Below are 19459 nucleotides of genomic sequence, written 5' to 3' on the forward strand. Positions count from 1 at the left end.
GGCTGCTGAGAGCAGGAAGGGTATTTATTCTGTTATTTTGCTATGGAATACATGTGTTACAGACTTCAGAAAAAGGCATGAAAACCGTCTGTCTGACTGTTTAAATTCTTGTAAATCTTGATGTGGAAACATTTAATTCTGCTTTGTTTCCTGAGGTGACCTCAATCTTTCAGTGGGAACCTGCTCAGCTATTGCCAGGAAGCATTTAGGAGATGGTTGGGTGTACAAAGATTTCCCTTGACACAGCATGGAGCTTTCAGATGTGAAACTTGTTTCACAAACATGCCATAACTATTGGTCACTGGGTTTGATGATTAAAGATAAGAGAAGTGGCTAGATTATGAAGCTGTTGCATTTTGTTGCTGCTGCTATTTAGCATGACCAATGCACTGTGCATGAGTGGAGGGAAAAGGAGGAAAAAATCCAGGAATTCAATATAGGGTTTTTTTCTTTTTTTAAGGTTTCTAAAGTTAGAAATGTTGATAAGTTTCCTGTTTAGCAGAAAAATTTTGGATACTGTCAGTGTTCTGCTTTGAAAACTTAAATTAAAAGCTCTGGTTTTTAACTCAAATCCACTTTTTCTTCAAAATTTCAGTTAGATAGAATAGAAAACCAAAATATACCATTGCACTGAAATACTTATTTCCATGTATTTTTATGCCTTTTGTCTTTGATGTGTTAAAGGAAAACACTTCAAAACCAGAAATGTTTCCCCAGACAGAAAAATTGCAGCTTAGCTTTAGTCTGAATTGGATAACCAAAACTAGTGAGTATGTCTGAAAATATCAGAGCATTGCCATCAAGGATCTCATTTTCTGCATCTAAGCACTTAATAGGATGTGAATTATAAGTGGTCAGTGGTCCCCAAAATTTTGGGGGCAAATTAACCACCACCGAATTGCAGAAATTTCTGATCATTATGTACCTTTTAAAAGGCACTCCTAAAAGCACTGTTGACCACTGAATACGGTCTCATGGACGACAGTTTGGGAGCTGTTGCTAAATATAATTGCCATTGTTTCTCCCTGCATAGGAGGATGTGAAATAGGCAGAGAAAAACTGAAATCTGTGAAATTTATATATCTGTAAAATGGGTTAATGACATTTCCTTCCTTTTCTAAAGTACTTCAAGATCTCCTGATGAAAAATGATATTTAAAAATAAAATAGTAGTGTTGCTAGTTACTGCCATCTTAAAGAGACACATAATGCACTTTGCTTAATGTTTTCTGGCTTCGAAATCTCATTACAGTGAACAAACATTGTAAAACGAAAATATCGGGTGTTTGTTACAAATAATTTCTCAAGACTTTTCTCTTTGTAATGAATCTCTGGTTTAAAAACAGTCTAGGTAATTATGAGAAAAGTAGAAAAAAAGTGCGTTGCTCTTGAGATAGGTTTTTTTTTTTTTAAAGCTTTCTTATAAATGGTAAAATGTCTGTAGATATAGCTGTATTGTTAAAACTATGAAAAATACGGTTTATCAACTTCTGATACCTCAGGGTCTCAGTTCAATAGTAAAATGTTCCCTGTAAATCGCGCAATCCTACAGTAACGGAAGCCGAAAGGGACGGCAGGAGGTCTGGCCGCAGCCCGCTCTCCGGGCAGGGCTGTCCGCCACACCGGGTCACCGCGGGCCGGGCGTCCCGGGGGGCCAGGGCCAGGGCTCATCCCGCAGCCGCGAGGGAGCGGGCACCGCCGCGGGCCATTAACGGGCAGGCCGGGGCCGGGGCCGGGGCCAGGCACAGGTTGTGTCCGGACTTGTTCTGGTAGCTTCGAGGAGGAAACCTCCGCAGCCACGCGTTGCTCCTTCAATTTAAGTGGTGCTTTTTTATTTTATGTTGTTTTGTTTTGTTTGTTTGTTTTGATATCCTTTGGGCTGTCTTCACTGCGGTTGGGAATACCCTAAGGACTTTGTTGTAATGGGTACGGACTCCTTTGCAGCGTGTTACGATGCCGAGGCCGAGGCAAAAGCTGTGCGGCTGCTCGAAGAGGCCCCTGTTTCCCACGTGCGTCGATGGTGCCTCTTGTGGGTTTTAATGTCAAACCGGGTTTAGCGATTTAGGTACTGTGTTTGGGTAGTGAATATATCTGTCTCTCAGTTTAGCTTAATCTTTCTCCATATGAGCTCTGCCGCTGTGTCACTGCTGGTGAGGCAGGACACTCCATAGGAGATGGGATTGCTGTGATGTGACCTGCGACACCTCTGCAGCCACTTGGCTGGATCTTTGTAGGCATGACTGTTTTCTGCCCATGCCAGTCCTATAGGTTCGTATTAAAAGTCCTTTCCCTCTTTTCTGCTCCCGCAGGTTGCTACAGTTAATTACGATGGTGAGTTGTGCAGCGGCTGGGGGGCTCATACGGCAACAGCAAAACCACACAAAAATGAATGACGCCAGGTAAAATTTAGAATTTTTTATGCGTGTGATAGAAATGAAAGAAAATAGCTACAGTTTTAGAAATCCTGAAGGGCTTTTTCACAGTGACTTGCAGTCCGAGTGAGGTGAGGTGACTGCTAAGGGTGGCAAAATTGTTATCCTTTCATGGAGGTTATTGCTTGAAACTGTTGGTTCTTTCAGCTTTCCCTCCCCTGCGGATCCAGTCGATTTTTATGGAAGACTATGAAGAAGTTTGAACCTTCTTATAGTGTCAGCCGTAGAGTCTTGAAGGAAATAACGTAGACTATGTTCCACCTTTAGAGACTTCAGAGGGTTTGTGAATATATCAGCATCTGGAAATTCATGTGATAGTACTCAAAAATACAGTTCTTCCACATAGTTTACTTCACATAGGCATGAGTGTGAAAGATGTAATTTTAGCCTGTAGAACCATCAAATATACTGATACTTGTGTTTATCGCTATCTGTGATCTGAGTAACAAGCGAACTTTCCATGCTTTGGAATGTGAAACTAAAGGCATTTTCTGGGAAACTTCCAGAAGGGATAATGATGATTGTAGTTGTCCCTTTTGTTAGCTTTATTATATTATAAAAGCAAAATGAATTATCTGTGTCATTTTGCATTGTTTTCTAATTCTGGACGTGAAAGTTACTTTAGCTTGTCCATGTAAAGATGGCATGCCCATGTTACATGGGTCTTTGCCATGCACATGTTCAGCAATGAATTTATTTATCATAGTAATAAAATCATTTTTTATTCTTGTTTGCCAAAGCAAGTAAATGAAGAATGCTTTTATTTCTCATTCAGACTGAGGATTATTTTTTCTACTTATATTAATCTGTTGCATTTGTGGAAGCCTAATGCTGATATGCATGTGCCATTAATGGCAAGTAAAAGAAAATAAGACTGTAGGGGTATATTTTGGGGATTCATTTGGTCAAACACATTTTAGAATAGGTAAAAGCACATAAGAGTGACAGCATTTCATATTGCTTTTATATTTCACTTGGATTTGCAGGCCTGAGGTTTAATATTTTTATTTTACGTATGAACTGCATATTTGATATGGAAAACATTTTTGTAAAAGGTCTTAAACATCTTTAAGGTTCAGATTTGCAAAAGCATTTTTAGAGTCTTCATGCATATTAAGGTTACTGATATATTTTTTAACTATACAACAGTGGAGTGTGATTTGCTCATATATGTAAAACCAATAAGGTTCATGATTTCAGATCTGTTTTTCTTTTTAATATCTGTATTTAGTCTGTTCATAATACTACTGTCCATAGAAAAGTAAAAACTTTCTCATGCTTGCTTAAACACTTCTAATATAGCTAAGGTGCAGCCTTCAGTGATTAGCATGGTATTTCTCGTTTCCTAGAGACCAAGTGCTAAGTCTATTAGACATTTCCTGCTATTCTTTTGAATTGTAAATACTGTTCTTGTAAATTGAAAAGGCCAGTGTAGAGAGATATTCATGCAATTTCCCATCTATTAAAGATGTAGATTTGAGAATGGAGAAACAATAAAATGCTGTTTTTCATAAAACTTAAGATGCACTATAGATGGAATTCACATTCTGAGCATTCACTAGGAGCAAATATTTGGAATGCCAGCATCAATTATTTTCCTTTTCTCATGATCTGTTTGAAGCAAATATCAGCATATAACTAAAGCGATGGTCAAATCCAGATCTAAGCTATCCTGGGAGAAAGTCTGCAGCAACTCTTTTTAACTTTGGTGAAATTATTCAGTGACATAAGTGAGATCAGAATTTGGCCTCCTGCTTTATCTTTTTAGAAAGTCCTTCAGTATACAAATGCAGATGTTGTAATTCTTAAATTAAGCTATTTGGCTAGCATTTGGAATAGCAGCATGTAAGAACACAGAGAGCTTACAACCCAGTGTACACTGTTTATAAGAAGTAATGTTTATAGCCGGATACAGCTGATTTTGGGGCAGGGGAGAGTGGAGGGAAAAGGAGGAAAAGGAGAAAAAGAAAAAAAGAACATGGGGTGGGGGGGGGGAGAGGAGGGAGAATGAAATCACACGGCCTACTGAATGTTAACTCTGTGTGTCAGGCTGAAGACGAAGAGGACCACCCATGGGGAGGACAAGTGAGCCTAAACTTTTCTTAAAATGCTGGCTTGCTTTAAAATGCAGTATCTCACAAAGCAGCTGCAGCTAACGTATTAACCAGCTTCAAGTGCAGGTATAATCTTAATGCTCTCCAGACTTCAAATGCACCCTGTCAGTTATATTTATATATGTTGATCTAGAACACAGGACATTTATTGGATTTTTTTCATCTTTGTGATGTAGGAGAGCTCAGACTTGTATGTTCCTGCTGCATTTCAGGAGGGCAGGTGGTTGTTGCATCACTTCTTCCCTTAAGGACTCTGTCAGGAAGGAATGAAATTTCACTGCAGCTTATATTACTCAGGAACTATTACTGAATGTATCAAGTATTTACTATACTGACCTGCTTCTTGAGCACTGAGCCCAAAATGCTTTCAAGCAGGTGCCAGCAACTTCTGGTGTGACTCCTATCATTTCTAGCTTGACTTTCTGAAGTCCTTTCCTTCTCTAGGCAGAGCTTTGAGCCCTTTAAATCAGGCCACCCTTGTGACTGCAGAGACCACAGTAATCTCAGGCAACTTCAAATGGTTTGTTGAGAAACTTTTAAGCAACATACAGGATTCAGCTACAGATTGGAGGAAGCATAACTGTAGCATAAGCCTGGAAGGGTAAGCCTGCATTATACTCAGCCTCTTAAATCTCCTGCAATAATACTTTTATTATAATAATTTCTAAACAACAAACTTTAATCCAGATCCTTTTCTGTTGCCTCTACACATTTTGTCAATGGCCTGTGGTTTTTACCTGACTGGAACCAAGACAAGCTGACATGGCATCAACATCCAGAATTCTCTACATCAGATTTTTCCTTAAAAAAACAGGCAGAATAAATTGTACTCAGGGTAATGACAGCATTACACTTCCTCAAGGACAAGCTTTCAGCTTGTTTTGCACCTTTGGCTTCTAGGCAGTCCTTCAGAAAGGGTAAGGCAAAGCTTGTGCTGCAGTAAAGAAAGCTTGCAGGTGCAGCTGTGTTTTCCTTTCAGAAGTTTTGACTGTGAAAGCAACCTCCTCCTTTCTCTTACTCACAATGGGTGTGCTTTGTTCTTAAAAATAAATGTTGTCCAGTTTACAGAATAAGAATGTTTTTTTTCCAGAGACTAGCTGTGAGGCCTGGTTTGATGACGCCAATAGTTCCATCTTCAAAAGCTCTCCCATTGCTGGATGTCCTGTTGCAGCTCTCCTCTGCTGGAGAGAAAGGTGCTAGGAAGCGGAAGGTACTCAAAAAGGGTTGCTTTTCCACTGACAGAAGTGCTTTGGTGCCTGACTGATAAACAGAATCCTTATATACAAGCCCAGAGATTTCAGCTCATAGTGTCTCTTTCATTTGTGCAAAATGGCACACTTTAATAACTTATGCTTTGCACTTATTACTGATGTTTTCCGTGCATCAAATATATTTAAAACTTGTATAGACCAGTCAGTAATTCTAGAAAATAGTCAAAACAGAAGAGAAAACACACTATAAACATTTTTCTTTGTTGTGTTCTGTATCAAAACTGTAGTATTGTGTGTGTGTATGCACATGTGTACATGCATTTTAATGTTGGATTGTTTAGATTATTACTTTTTGTCAAAGTAGAGGGTATGTCATCCAAAAGGTTGGTTTGGTTATACAGAGGTATAGAGTGAGACATTGAAGAACTCTTGCCAAAGCTAGCATGATGAGTCGGAGCTGGAGGTACTGGAACAAAGCCAACAGCTTAATTCCAGTTTTTTTTTGAGATGATAATATATCTGCACCTGCTACAGAACAACTGATCTTTTCTTATGAAATCTCATTTTTGTAATGAGGTATATAATTTGTATCAAGTAAGATGTGCAATCTAATCTAATAATAGTAATTCTCATATTGTGTCTGCATAAGGCTTTAGAAAAAAATCTCCAACAATAAACACAGTTGGAAACTGATTGGTTATACCTCACTTTTTGAGATATCTAGACACTTTTGTTAATGATAAAAATCTACATAGGTTGAAGGTCAGGCTGAATAGGTTCACTCAGTAAAAATCTCTCACAGGCAAAGATGACATGTGGTTCAGGAGGTCAGTAACTTGCAAATAGCTGGAGATGTGGAAAGTGTTCAAGGAAGTATCACTATACACTGCTTTATTTATATACCCATCCCAATGATTTTGGTTAGTCTGGTAAAGGGGGTGCTTGTCTAGATGAACGGTCAGTCTGAGCCCGTGCCCTTAGGTCTCAATAACCCGAGTAGAAGAGTCACATATATCAACATGGAATAGTTGCTTTGGTTGTATAGCTGACTGAGAAGTCTGTTTAGTTGTTTTTTAGGCTACAGTCTGAATTTGTCTGTTTTTGTAAGTCCAGTGGAAAATTTTATGACTCTGGAAGTTGCAATAGAAGACTTTTATTATGGTATGTTATAAAAAGCAGATGAAAAAACATTGATATAGATTGCGTGTTCTTGTAAATGTTCGGGGATGTATTTGAAGTAAGTGGAAAAAATAGTATAATCTTGAATAGTTGTTTGCAACAAGTTTAGCTTTAATAAATAAGAGCTAGGAGTGACACAATTCAAACTAGAGCAGTTGGATATCAGCTACTTATATAGCACAGACTGCTTCTCAACATTTTTCAAATTAAGAGGTATCTTTTTTTTGCTATGCTTCACAAAACTTTTTTTTTTATTCTGGAGAATGGGAAGAGTGCTGTGGGGTTACTTAACCACACAGCCACTGAGGCAGGTGATGCAAAACCAAACAAAATTACTTCATTATTTCTATGGAAAAACTGAACACTTTCTTTCCCTGTTTTTAAAATATTCTTAATGTGGTTTTTACTAGCAACCCTTTAAAACCCTTTTCACTTTTTGGCACTGGATATGTTGGGAGCAACTGTGTTTTGTATAAGCGTGTTGCACTGGGAAATCCTGGTGTTAAAGAACACTTTCCTTTTCCCATAGATGCCAGCCAAGACATACTGGGGGCAGAAAAACTATTATTATGTGAAAATAATCAATTATTGTGATTCATAGCTGTTATTCCTATCAGTTAGTAGCTTATTTCTGAAAGTGCCTGCCTATTTGTGTGAATAATTCACATACCTGATACAGTTCAAACAGACAGCATTACTGAGACTAATCATTTGTGTGACTTGCTGCTCCATATTTACCCTGATGACTACAGGAGGTTATCGTTTGTATAATTAAGGGTTTGAATGGTATGGCATTAGGTGCAAGTGTCTGCCTTTTGGAAACGTGAAAGTAAGCTAGTTTGTAAACAAATCTGATAAGATTGATAAGACAAGGACAATGCTACTAGAATGACTAGAAGCATAAAATAAGTGTACTGTATTGGTTTTGTTACAGTAATTAATATTTTAATATTTTCCCCAAAAATATTTGCTCAGAATATATTTATTTTACGATCGGGTGAAGTTTTTTCTCTAAAGAGGAAAAAGCACAATGCAAACTGGCCAGGAGAATCATGGCGAACAGAAACACTGGAGATTCATAAATGATCACATGTGCGGTGCAATGCAAAATAATCAGTCCTTCCACAGGAACGATTAAGATGCCTCAAGTAAGAGGTTAAGTGTTAATTGGGTAGATGTGGATGAGAGTCTCATGGAAGAAAGCCAATGTAAAGGAACAGGAGGCTGAGATGTTCACTTCCTCATTTCCTGCAAAAAAGGATTTGAGAGGGAGAGGAGGTTCGGCCTCGTCTTGCTGAAGATGGATGAAACAACATTTTGTTGCCACGGTATCATTTAGTTAGTTTATTTGGAGGGTTGCATAAGAATGAGCCATAAATATAGTTGTAATTTAGATTTTTCTGTCCAAGTATAATAAATAGTTGATTTTGAAAAAAAAAACACATTATAGTATACACATCTCTGTCCCTGATATTACTGGTTTCTGTTTGGATGTAATTCTGTCATTTCTGTTACTGCTCATAGGACAAAATGGATTTTTTTTTTTATGTTAGCTTTTGCTATGACCAGATTTACTTTTTCATAACTAGAAGAATGATTAGTCTTTTGTGTCTTCATCAGTAGTTTTACATAGGAAGGATTAAATTGTTAATATATTTGGACTATATTCTTATGCTACAGGTACTCTCTCATTTATTATCAACTACAACACACTCCAGTGATTTACTGTCCATTTGTATTTTTAAGCAAGCTGAGCCTTTGTAGTGCTAAATAAGATCTTTAAAGTCTGCTCTTCTAAATGGGTGCTTTAAAAATTTATAGGAAATGCTTGAATAATGTAAAGTTTTCATTATTCACTTCTTGGTATTTGTCTGAAAAACCTACAGAAGGCAGTGAATGACATTTGCATCCCTGACTTTTGGGACATATAAAGCCTTAAGATTTTCATGATGAAATTCTGATTTTATCTCAGGTCAGTAGGGGTTGTGCCACTGACCTCGGTGGACTCACATTCCAGTTTCCTTTGGGTTGCATTGTGTGATAGGTAGCAAGCTGAAGCCATTCAGCAGAAAGGCTTATATATCTTAATGTTTTTGGTATCTGTGAGTTATGTGAGAGTCCCTGGAGCAGGCTGCAATAGCTTAAGGACAAAGAAAGCTTAAAGACACTTATTGACCTGGGATAGGAGGTTTGTACCTCTGCTTCAGTATTTATAATTGTTACATCTCTGTATTTTTAGAAGCCTGAAAGGAAATATTTATAAGAAGTTTATTCCAGTGTGTTCTTCAGTAGTTAGCTTTGGTAGTAAGGATAAAACATTAACCTTAAATAAATTTATTATATTACCTACAATTTTAATTTCAAGATTATTTTTCTTCTCAGGTCAACCAATTCACCACTGAATGAAAGTTCTCAGTTATTTGAGGCCTATGTTATGTTGTAACACCTTTCAAATTAAACAGATAAATTTGATACAACCTAAAGTTATCGAATAAATCTAGGTTAAAAGCTGCAATAGATAAATTTGATACAACCTAAAGTTATCGAATAAATCTAGGTCAAAAGCTGCTCATGGAGGAAAACAGCAGATCTATTTAAATGAAGAGCATCAGCCTCTAGGTGTAATGCCTCTAGATATAATGCAGTTCTGTATTCATAACCCAGAATTTTAAAGTCCAATAAAAAGTTGTTGTTTGTTGTCTAGAAGTTTTCAACTCTAAGAAAGAGAAAGAGCATATTTTTGCAGTGTTTATCTAGCTGTCATGGATTTGAGGTTTCTCAATAACCATTTTCTGGTTGTGATGAAAGCACTGATGCATTCACTGGCTGTATGTACGTCAGTCCTTGTTGTTAGCTTTGACTTGGTTACTGTGTCCTTCCAGATGATGTTTATCATCCCAGTTTGGTGTGAAACCTGCTCAGGTTTTCTGCAAGGATCCAGCTGTGGTCGCACATGTTCTCTGTTGCACTTTGGAAATGGGAAGACACCTGACCAGGTGCCGGGCAGAAATGATTGCTCGTAGTGTCAAGGACATTAGTAGCCAAAACCAATTTACTTTCACAAAGTTTACTATACATGTGAGATATACAGTCAAATTCCTTTTCTTTTCCTTCAGAAGATGTCTAATCTTCAATTTTACTAATTGTGATGCAGCTATGTTTGCTTTGACAAAGGCAACATTTTGGCCCCAAACTTGTTTTAAGTTGAAGTGAACAATAGTTTAGATCTTAATGGAATATGATCCCAGCAACGGAAGGATTGTCCCTGGTTTCAGCTGGCTCGGGGTTTCGCAAGCTATAGTGCTCTGCCTGTGCTACTGCCACTGCCCCTTCATTCTGTATTTGGGAGCTGCTTTGGAATGAAGGAGCATGAATAATAAATTGTCTCTGGCATCTGCAGAAGGCAGTAGCTCTAACTCATGATAGAGGTCACTGGTGGGACAGGAGGTTTGTATTGTATCCTCTTTTCCTGCTGCCAGTCATTTACTTTTTATAGGCATTAAATGTTAAAATAAAAATGATTGTATGTTATAAACACTTCCTTTGATGAAGTATACAAATGTCATTTGAAACAAAGTGAACTAATTCTATGACTGATTTAGATTAAACATTCCACTCAAGTAGCTTTATGTTAGGACTTGATTCATTTGCATCCCAGCTGTACCTGCCATTTTAACTGATTTTCCTCATAACAAGACCCGAATGATAGCTCCCAGATTAGCCTGTAGGAGAGGCCTGAGGTGAGCCTATTAAGCATGTTGACTTTTGAAGGGCTGTATTTTTTTAATTGGTTGCATACAGAACATATTGTTGTAGGTGTATTAGTAGGAAAATACTTTTTAAAGAGACTTGTAGCCTAATTTTAAACATTATTAAGATAAACAGATACTGCCACTCTGTTTTCTGACTTCATATTTTGTTACGTTTTTGTTGCAGTTAAATATGCCTTTAGCTCAGTCTTAGTATTGTAGCTAAATACTTCATAGAATCCTTCTACTGATAAATAGAACAGATATCAAATGCAAGCTTGTGTATTCAGTTTTTCTGAGGTTGTTAGAATTTTGACATTGTTGTAGCTTAAAACTTAGACTGATGAGCTTCATACAGAGGGAGAAAGAGCCCAAGTACAGAAACTGATGCAAACCCTCTTTTCTTGTGCCAAATTTGAAATCTCTTGAAATGGGAAATTTCTTTATAAGGATGGACAGAGTGTCAGCTGCAAAAACAACGAAAGCTTGTGAACAAGTCAGCAACTTCCTCCCAAAACTTCACTACATTTTAGATGAAAATTGTAATTTGCCAACTGAAGTACACATAGGGTATATTCTGTTTCTTCATGAATGAATATACATTTGTGTAAGTCAAGATTAATTCTATTAGTCAGTGGATTTGGATTTAGTGTAAAACAAACATGGGCAGAGAAACTAGTTGTAGTGCCTGTGCTTTCACATTGCACTGGATAGGTCAGATGCTTTCAAATTTTAGAAGAATGTGTCCTCACGTGAGAGGGATTTGAAATACTAGCACAAATTCATTCTTGGTTCTCTCTTGCTGCAGGGCTCGGAGGCAAATGTAGTTTAATAAGAAAAAAAGGCCATTGTAGGTGTAAGCCAAAGCAGTAATTTTTGGAAAACCTCCAAAAATTCAGGTAGATTAGGACCCTCTGAACTGTGGTACATATGTTACTATATGTACGTAAGCATTTTGAAGTGGTATGTCACAAGGCACAGAGGTGGGAGCATCAACTGTTAACGGTGGTGGTGGTTGCAATTGTTCCTGGTACCGCTACTGCAGGAAGAGTTTTGTCAATCCCTCAATGGGAAAGTAAGAGTACAAAATCCATTCAATAAAAACTGCTGGGCAAATTAAATGGGAAATAGATCTGTCAGAATGAGAGCCATTAAGAATCAAACAAACAAAAACAAAACAAACCCTAAAACTAATGAATTTTAGGGGCCTGGGCTATATTTCTATAACTTACAGTGGTTCTCAGAAAAAGTAAACTTGTAATGATGAAAGAAGAAGTTATGTTATGGTTGGTGATATCACAAAAAAGATGGAAGCAGAGATGCTGTACTTATTTTTTGTGTCTGTGTCAAACTTCTACTGCTTGCAAAAAAATACTTCACCATTTGGGTACTTTCGTCTGTGACAAGAATGTTGCATGTCAAGTTCCACTCGAGCTTTTCAAATCATCTAATTGGTGGTGCGTATTTTTTGTTGACTATATCATTCCTTTCTTTGTATGTATGTGAATTGTATTCTTAACTGGATATTGACTTGGCTTCCTGATAAATAAAATAGCTGGATTTTCCCCGAGTAGAATCTTTTTTACTGAAAGCTTCCTGTACCAGATGTTAGGAGTGTGCACAAATCTATACTATGAAGCACATCTATAAGTGGCACAATGCAAATCACTTCTACAAATTTCAGAATAAGGTTCCCTAGCAGTCCATCTTTGTTGTATGTGATTTAATGTAATATATCCCCTTTGTATTTTTTTTCTGCTAGATGCCAGTAGACTAAGGTTTTCTCTAAACAATACAAAAACTCAACTGTGTAGAACTTTAAGTTATGTACAACTTTAAGTTATGTACCTGTATGACTTTCAAAGTGTGATCCAATTTAAAGGAAAATTTGTACTTTCCAAAGTTTGAAACTGTGCTTGGATTATTTTATTTTATTTTATTTTACTTTTTTTCCCCAACCCTGTCAAGTCCAATGCAGCTTCTCATTATATTTAACCAAATACATAGAAAGTATGGCAGAACATCATCTGGTTCTAACCTGTATGTTTCGTAGTGCAATGGTTCGGACAGAAGGGTTTCAGTTTCATTAGTGTTGTCATATCGATGGATTAGCCAGTACTTGTCATGTGTTATGTGCCAAGTGATGTCTTTTGAATCTGATTCCAAAGAAAACAACAGACTTTCCAATCGATAAAAGCCTTAAAGCAGTTCTTTCTGGTTGTTAGAAGTAATAGATGTCAGAAAAAATCAGGCACATCAAAATGTACACTGCTGTGTTCAGTGCAGTTTACATACTGAGTGAAATATATGAAATAGCTTAATGTGATCTCACAATTTCAATAGAAAAAAATACTGTAAAGGTATTAGAACTAATCTTATGAAAAACAACTCTACAAAGCAATCATGAATAAGAGTATATTGTATGGGAACATGAAGTTGAAGTGAAATGTATTACTCAGACCTATTTGAAGGAAGTAGCTGTGAAATTGCTTTTGTGTTTTTGTTTTTCGTGCAAGTAGGGGTATGTTGCATTTGCAACCTATTTGTGCAGTCAGTATTCAGGTTAAAATTTACATTTCCTCTCCTGGGAATTACCTCAGAACTGTGAGACTGACCTTCTGAACCTGAAATCTTTATTTTTGGTGCATCAGAATAAGCATGTCATTCTAGGCTCACTCCCGTGCACTGGAAAGAAGCATGAATATATGAGCAGGAAAAAGTAAAGAAAGAACTAATGAAGTTGGCAGTATTGGTGGATTGAATGGGTGTTAAGGTGAAAGATGGTTTAGACGCGCAAGAACATCACACAGTTTCTGCTACCTATGTGAGACTATTTCTGATAGACAGGCAAACTCATTTAAGCTAATCACAGTTTCTTTACCTTATGCTGAAAAGTCCCATAGTTTGTATACCTAGTGCAGTTACCTCAACGTAGTGTTGGATATTCTCTCAAGTAAGTGAATAAGCAAGGCAAAACGCTAGAAAAGGTAAAAATGATAATTGATGCCGAATAGCCCCAAGGTACGTTTAACTTTGTGTGTCTGTTGTCAGCACCAGATATTATAAGGAAAGATGCAAGACATTTCCTAAGTCCTAGTTACAAATTTGGTTCGAATTTCAAAACATGGGATTTACTCTCTCTTCAGTAACACTGGACGTTTTTGTTACCTGTACGAATGTATGCTTTTTTAAAAAAACTCTTTTCAAGTTTTCCCTTCGTACCATCCTATCTCTGTCACGTAATTTTGTCAGTTTTCTGTGAGAAAAATATTTCCTTTAACTGGTTTAAATATGACAAATTCAAATTAAATGTAATCTTGTTCTTCTGTACTGAGATAAAGCACAAATATCACAGAAATATCACTAAAACTCATACTTTTCCATTCACTGCACTCACAGAAATGCAGTTTATCCATTCTTTTTCAAAGCCACTGAAAGGTTTCTTGTGATACGTTTTAGAGCTTTGTGTTCAGCACATCATTGTCTTTACTACTTTAACAACCAGACTTCTGAGATCAAATTCACTGTTGTTCAGTTATAGATGGTGACAGCAAGTATGGGTCAACTAGGAACTGTGCTTCAGGTATTTTCAGTCTCACAGGCCATGTTTACTTCCTGCTTCATATTCTTGATAAATGACAGGTCCTTCAAATACTAGGTATCTATCAGAGCAAATCCATATATAGTTATCTGGATTGGATAAAATTATAACAAGATAAAGGCATCAGAATATTCATGATATCATTGGGAGAGCTTGAGGGATCTTTTTGGTTTTCGCTGTCTAATGACAAAAAACTGACCACCAAATGAGCAGCTGAACGCTAACTTTCTCACAAAATGGTAGCCTACTATGATGTTCCAGTGTCCAAGCATATTCCAAAAAGTATCAGAATTTCATTGTTTTTCAGAAGATATCATTAGCCAAGCAAAGTTACTATATGTGTTAGATGCAGGCATTTACAATGGATTCAGTTTTAATTAGATATTTTAACATTTGCTATAAAATTATTTAAACAGACTGTAGCAGCCTGGCTTGGCCCAGACTGTTAAAGGTATTAACAGGGCTCTGGCTTTTCTATAAGAGGAAGACGCGTTATTTTTAGTTTGGAATACATTCAAGGTAATTATTCACAAGAGTGCATGGTATGTCATGGGAGAGTTCACTATTAGAAAGTGTCTTGGAAAAGTCATGAAGTGGTCCACTGATGTGAAATGAAAAAATAGTGTAGCATGTTACTTAAAGATCTGCAAATAGATTGTCGCTTATTAGTGAGTCTACTAATAGCCATTTTACTAATTCTATGAGACTATTCTACTCTCATACAGTGAAAATCATGTTTTGTTTGGCTTGGGCTTTGTTTCTTATGTGAGGGTTTTTTTTTGTTTTTTTTTCACTTTAGAAAACCAACCTCAGAGAATAGGCACCTGACATTATTTCCATAATTGCAGTTGTTTGGCTTACAGGAAAGTCCTTCAGACTTCCCTAGGCTCTTACCCACTTTGTTACTACCAATAGTTACTGTTACTATCGATAGTGCTTAAAAATCCAGTCTTGCTGCCGAAAAGCGCTGGCCGAGGAGGCTGTGTCCATGTCTCTAGAAAAGCCTGGTGTGCCTGAAGGCAGAGACTGAAGATCAGGTGAGCATCTGGAAGTTATCATGGCAGATGCCATCAGTTGGAATAGGCCTGGTAGTATTTCTGAGGAGAGGAAGTCGGAGGCAAGCGGAGGAGGCTGATGTACTCCTGCCGTTGCAGCTTGTTGGTGGGGGTGCTCCAGCTGCGCCTTCAGTTTTGCTTCCCATTACAGGGTCTTAAAGCATGCATCATGTTTGTCTTGTTAGGGCTCTGTATGCTTGAGCTTTGAGCTGAGTGTTTTGCCTTGAGAAAGAAAAATCTTTCTGAAAGACTTACTCTGGTACTCTGTGTATTTTAATATTTTTTGCTGTTTTGTGAAGAATAAAGCTATTTCTTGGATTTTGTTCAAGTGTAATATTTCATAAGCTGTTAACTTTTTTATTTTTAACAAGTAAAATTACCAACATTTGTTAAATAATGTAAGCTAATTTCAATCAAATTAATTAAGAAAAGCTAGAAAATACAGGTGTCTCTACCATATTGCACAGGCATCATTTAATGAAAAATAATGTAATCTGTGTCATCATTTAAATAGTGCTGGCTGAGAAATGGATTTGGTTTCCTGTGGAAAAAAATTGAGCTCAAAAATGTTTCCAGTGCGTATAGGAAGAAAACAAGACTTCTGAAAATGAGACAGTCCCACCCGGTGACTTGAACACTTGCAGAACATTTAGGAGATCAATTTTCAAGGTGTTTATCTGAATCAGGTATGGAAAGGATTTAAATTAAGATATATTTCTTCCTTACTTTTAAGTCAAAAAACAAAATCTGTCAAGCTCCCTTAAACAGTAAAGAAGGAAAATGATGCTTCAAAGCAGGATTATTACTATGTGTCTAACTATAAGCCTGATCTGGAGCCACTTGAAGTGAATTAAAAGACTCCTTTTTTTGAATTAGAGACCCTGTTTGTTCTTTGTTCAAAATTAAGTAAGTACAATTCTTTTAATTAAGTTCAAGAGGTTTTGGATTAGGCTTATAGGTAGGTAACGGAGTTATATGGACATAGTGATGTATTCCTGCTTTATTTGATATTTGATCTCATGCTGCCATTGTTGCTTCAGCAGAAATTACAAGACAATGAAGAGGAGGTAAAAATGACTCACAGGAACATTTTCTTGTTTGGCATCTGTTTTTGACCCAAGGTGGCTTCCCAGACTGGCTAGCCCTCAGCAAGTTTGCAACTCTCCTTGCCTTTCCCTAGGGTTTGACTTTTCCTTAATGATACTCCAGAAGTCAAAGCTGACATTTCAAAGCCCACCAGCCTTCAGTTGTCCTTTGCGGTCTTTGGATGCTCCTAAGCACTGAGGAGATCTGGCCTTTATTTATTTATTTATTTATTTATTTAGCTGTTAGTGCCAGGTATATAATTCCATTTGGGAACTGGGACTTGTATTGCTTCTGCTATAGCTTGAAACTCTGCAATTCAGTCTTCTGCCTTGCTGGTATAGTTTATAGTCCTGTTTGTCTGCTGACCTTCAAGATAGAAGAGCTGGCTACCCCAGAGTTGGCTTCTCAACAGTAGGGTTACAGTTTGCCACCCCAAAACTGAGGACAGTAATTGTTCCTGGTTTTGATATTTTTCACCTCTGTCTTTATCTCACATAGGGAATGCCACTAATGCAAGCATTGCTCTTTCTTCAGGCGACGTCCCTCCAGCAGCAACGTCCCCATGGCACAACAGAGAAGGGGGCAGGGAGCAGTCCCAGTAGTGCTCAGCACTGCAGCAGGACATCACCGTGGGCTTCCTCCTGCCCTGCCGCAGCCAGGGGAAGGGAAGGGGGCTGTGCAGTAAAGTGAGGCAGACTGCACCCTGCGAGGCAGAGATGGCAAAAGGCTTTCCATCAGTTGGTTTGGTGGGCTGACTCTGCCTGGGCTAAAGCCAGCGCTGGTGCCTGGTGACCGGCACTGGGGAGCCTGCAAAAAGCAGCATGGGGAGTCTCAGTGGGAATAAGGGAGAAGCTGTGAGAGCACTGGTTTGTCTCAAATGGGAGTGGCATATGATCCTTCTTTCTCTACTAGGCTGTTGGACAGGTGATTTTTCATCTTTTCATAGCCCATCATATACTCATGTATTACCTTTCAGCCCCTGACTGGCCAAAAGAGACAGCATAGATGATTTCCAAATGGAAGCAAAAAAGTGAATTGGTCATAGGAACGCAAAGACAGATGGCTTTAAAAAAATGAAGAAAAAATTGTGGCTTTCCTTCTGAAACATGCCAACAAAATGTAGGTACACTGTTTTAAAAAGGTATGTAGTAAAATCATAAAACTTTATAGCCATGTGAATTATAGGAGCGTAGAGCATTGGAAGCTGCTGCTTCTCCAGAAACTACACAAACACAGAGGTATGGCAAGTTTTTTAGGGAAAGGTAGTACATTTTATAAGTCCAGCTGATAAGAACCACCATTTTTTTTCTCTGAACTTTTGGGCACAAAAGCCTTTATTAAGAATCCAAGAAGAATTGGCAGATTTCAGTTTAAAAGCAGGCTGGAAGCAATTGCTCTGAGGCGAATTATGGTACTCAGGCAGATAAGATGAGAGAAAATGGTATTTGGTCTATGTGAGTCATCTTGATGGGAGAAGGGAATAGGTCATTACCCACTGAAACCAAGTGCAGGTAGCTTAATGCCTGGATAAGCAAGGGAATAAAGAGAGGTGATATAAAGGGGCATTTGTACTGGATACTATGTCTTTTACCTGGAAAATCCCTGGTGAATGTACATCGTAGTGAACGTACTCGAAACTAAGATACTAGTCTTTCTCATTTGAGTTAGAACTGAACTTGATATTATGAATTGCAGCAAGTGCATAAAGACACAACTGAACTTTGGACTTCTCAAAGCCTCGTTAGTATGAATGAGCTATAATTTTGTCAAGTATTGTTTTTTTAAGTGAATGGCTATTTAGCTAAGTGTTGTTTTGCAGCTGTCCTATGCACTTTGGGCTCTCATTTAAGTTATTCTTTTACCCTTTTTAAAATTTGGATTTGTATCCTGAAAAGAACAGAGAGGATTTGGAAGTTAAAGTTGATGCCATTTGTGAGTTAACCAATATAATGTCATTAGTTGTCTTCCCAAGTGAAATGTTCCAGTGCTGATGTTTGTAGCACAGTCTATGGTGGGGGCTTCTGTTTGCAATATCTAAATATAGTGCAAGTTATTAAAAAAGGATCTTTTCTAGATGAACCTTTAAGATGATTTATAAATACAGTATTGTATTTTCTAATTATTAAATATTTAAATTTTCATAGTCAAAAAGCTGTGTGAATTTCAAAAAGGCCAGTGTAGTGTTAAATCAGAGTGTTTAATTCAATGTGGCAATTAACTTTCAGCATTAATCTGCCTCTCTAGTAATTGTACACAGAGATGAAACACTTTAAACAATTTAAGAAAGGAACTTGCTTGAAATATTTGATGAATGTGAATGTGGTCCAATTTGGCAACCATAACTAAATAAAGAAACAGTCTTGTAGCTGTGTTTCCCTCTCTTCTCCACTAACTGTGACTAAGAGGGAGTGTTTTCTTCTTCACAATAAGAGGAAATCTCATTTGTTACAGTGCAACTTTTAATGTTATCTCTGTAAGCACTGTTTAAAGACAAATTACAATACCAAACACCGATTTAATGGAAAAACCATGTATCGAACATGGGAAAAATGTATAGTTTTGTCCTATGGCAATTACTTTCTTCGTGCTTAATTTTTTTAGGTAACCTGTTCTATATTAAAAATCCTTGAAGAAATTGTTTTCTTTCAATCTAATGTCCTGAAAGTGTTTTCAACAGATGTTCCATGTTTCGTCTTCGAAGTGATGCTTTAAAACCATCTGTGGTGTTGTAAAGGCTGAGGATAGTGAAAGAAAATTAAAGCCTTAATTTTAAATTTTGGAAGAGCATCTTGGAACTAGTCCTGATGTCTATATTGGTGATCCAGGAATAGTTTGCTACTGAGTTTAACAAGCCTAGAATTAAACCTTGAGTGTCTGTCTAGTGCACGCATCCAAAAACCACAGTTAGGTAACTGCGGTAGTTTAATGAAATTTAAGAGTTGCAACTTCTTGAGAATCTCATCAGTTAATATATTTCTTAAATTAGAATTTTCTTATCAAACATGATATTGAATGATATGGCAAGTAGGAGTC

The 19459-nt window shown here is 37.4% G+C and overlaps 1 protein-coding gene and 1 long non-coding RNA gene across 2 annotated transcripts in view; one reads left to right on the forward strand and one right to left on the reverse strand.

The window, feature by feature from the left end:
• Positions 1–19459, reverse strand: part of VEGFC (vascular endothelial growth factor C) — a 166369-nt gene that overhangs the window by 9389 nt on the left and 137521 nt on the right. The window lies entirely within an intron of this gene.
• Positions 2318–19459, forward strand: part of LOC136992261 (uncharacterized) — a 98242-nt gene continuing 81100 nt past the window's right edge. Inside the window, exon 1 of the long non-coding RNA XR_010884406.1 lies at positions 2318–2398. This is a non-coding gene — a long non-coding RNA (uncharacterized lncRNA). The remainder of the gene's footprint in view (positions 2399–19459) is intronic.

This window comes from Apteryx mantelli, chromosome 5 (genome assembly GCF_036417845.1).
Source record: "Apteryx mantelli isolate bAptMan1 chromosome 5, bAptMan1.hap1, whole genome shotgun sequence".
In the NCBI taxonomy this organism is placed as follows: domain Eukaryota; kingdom Metazoa; phylum Chordata; class Aves; order Apterygiformes; family Apterygidae; genus Apteryx; species Apteryx mantelli.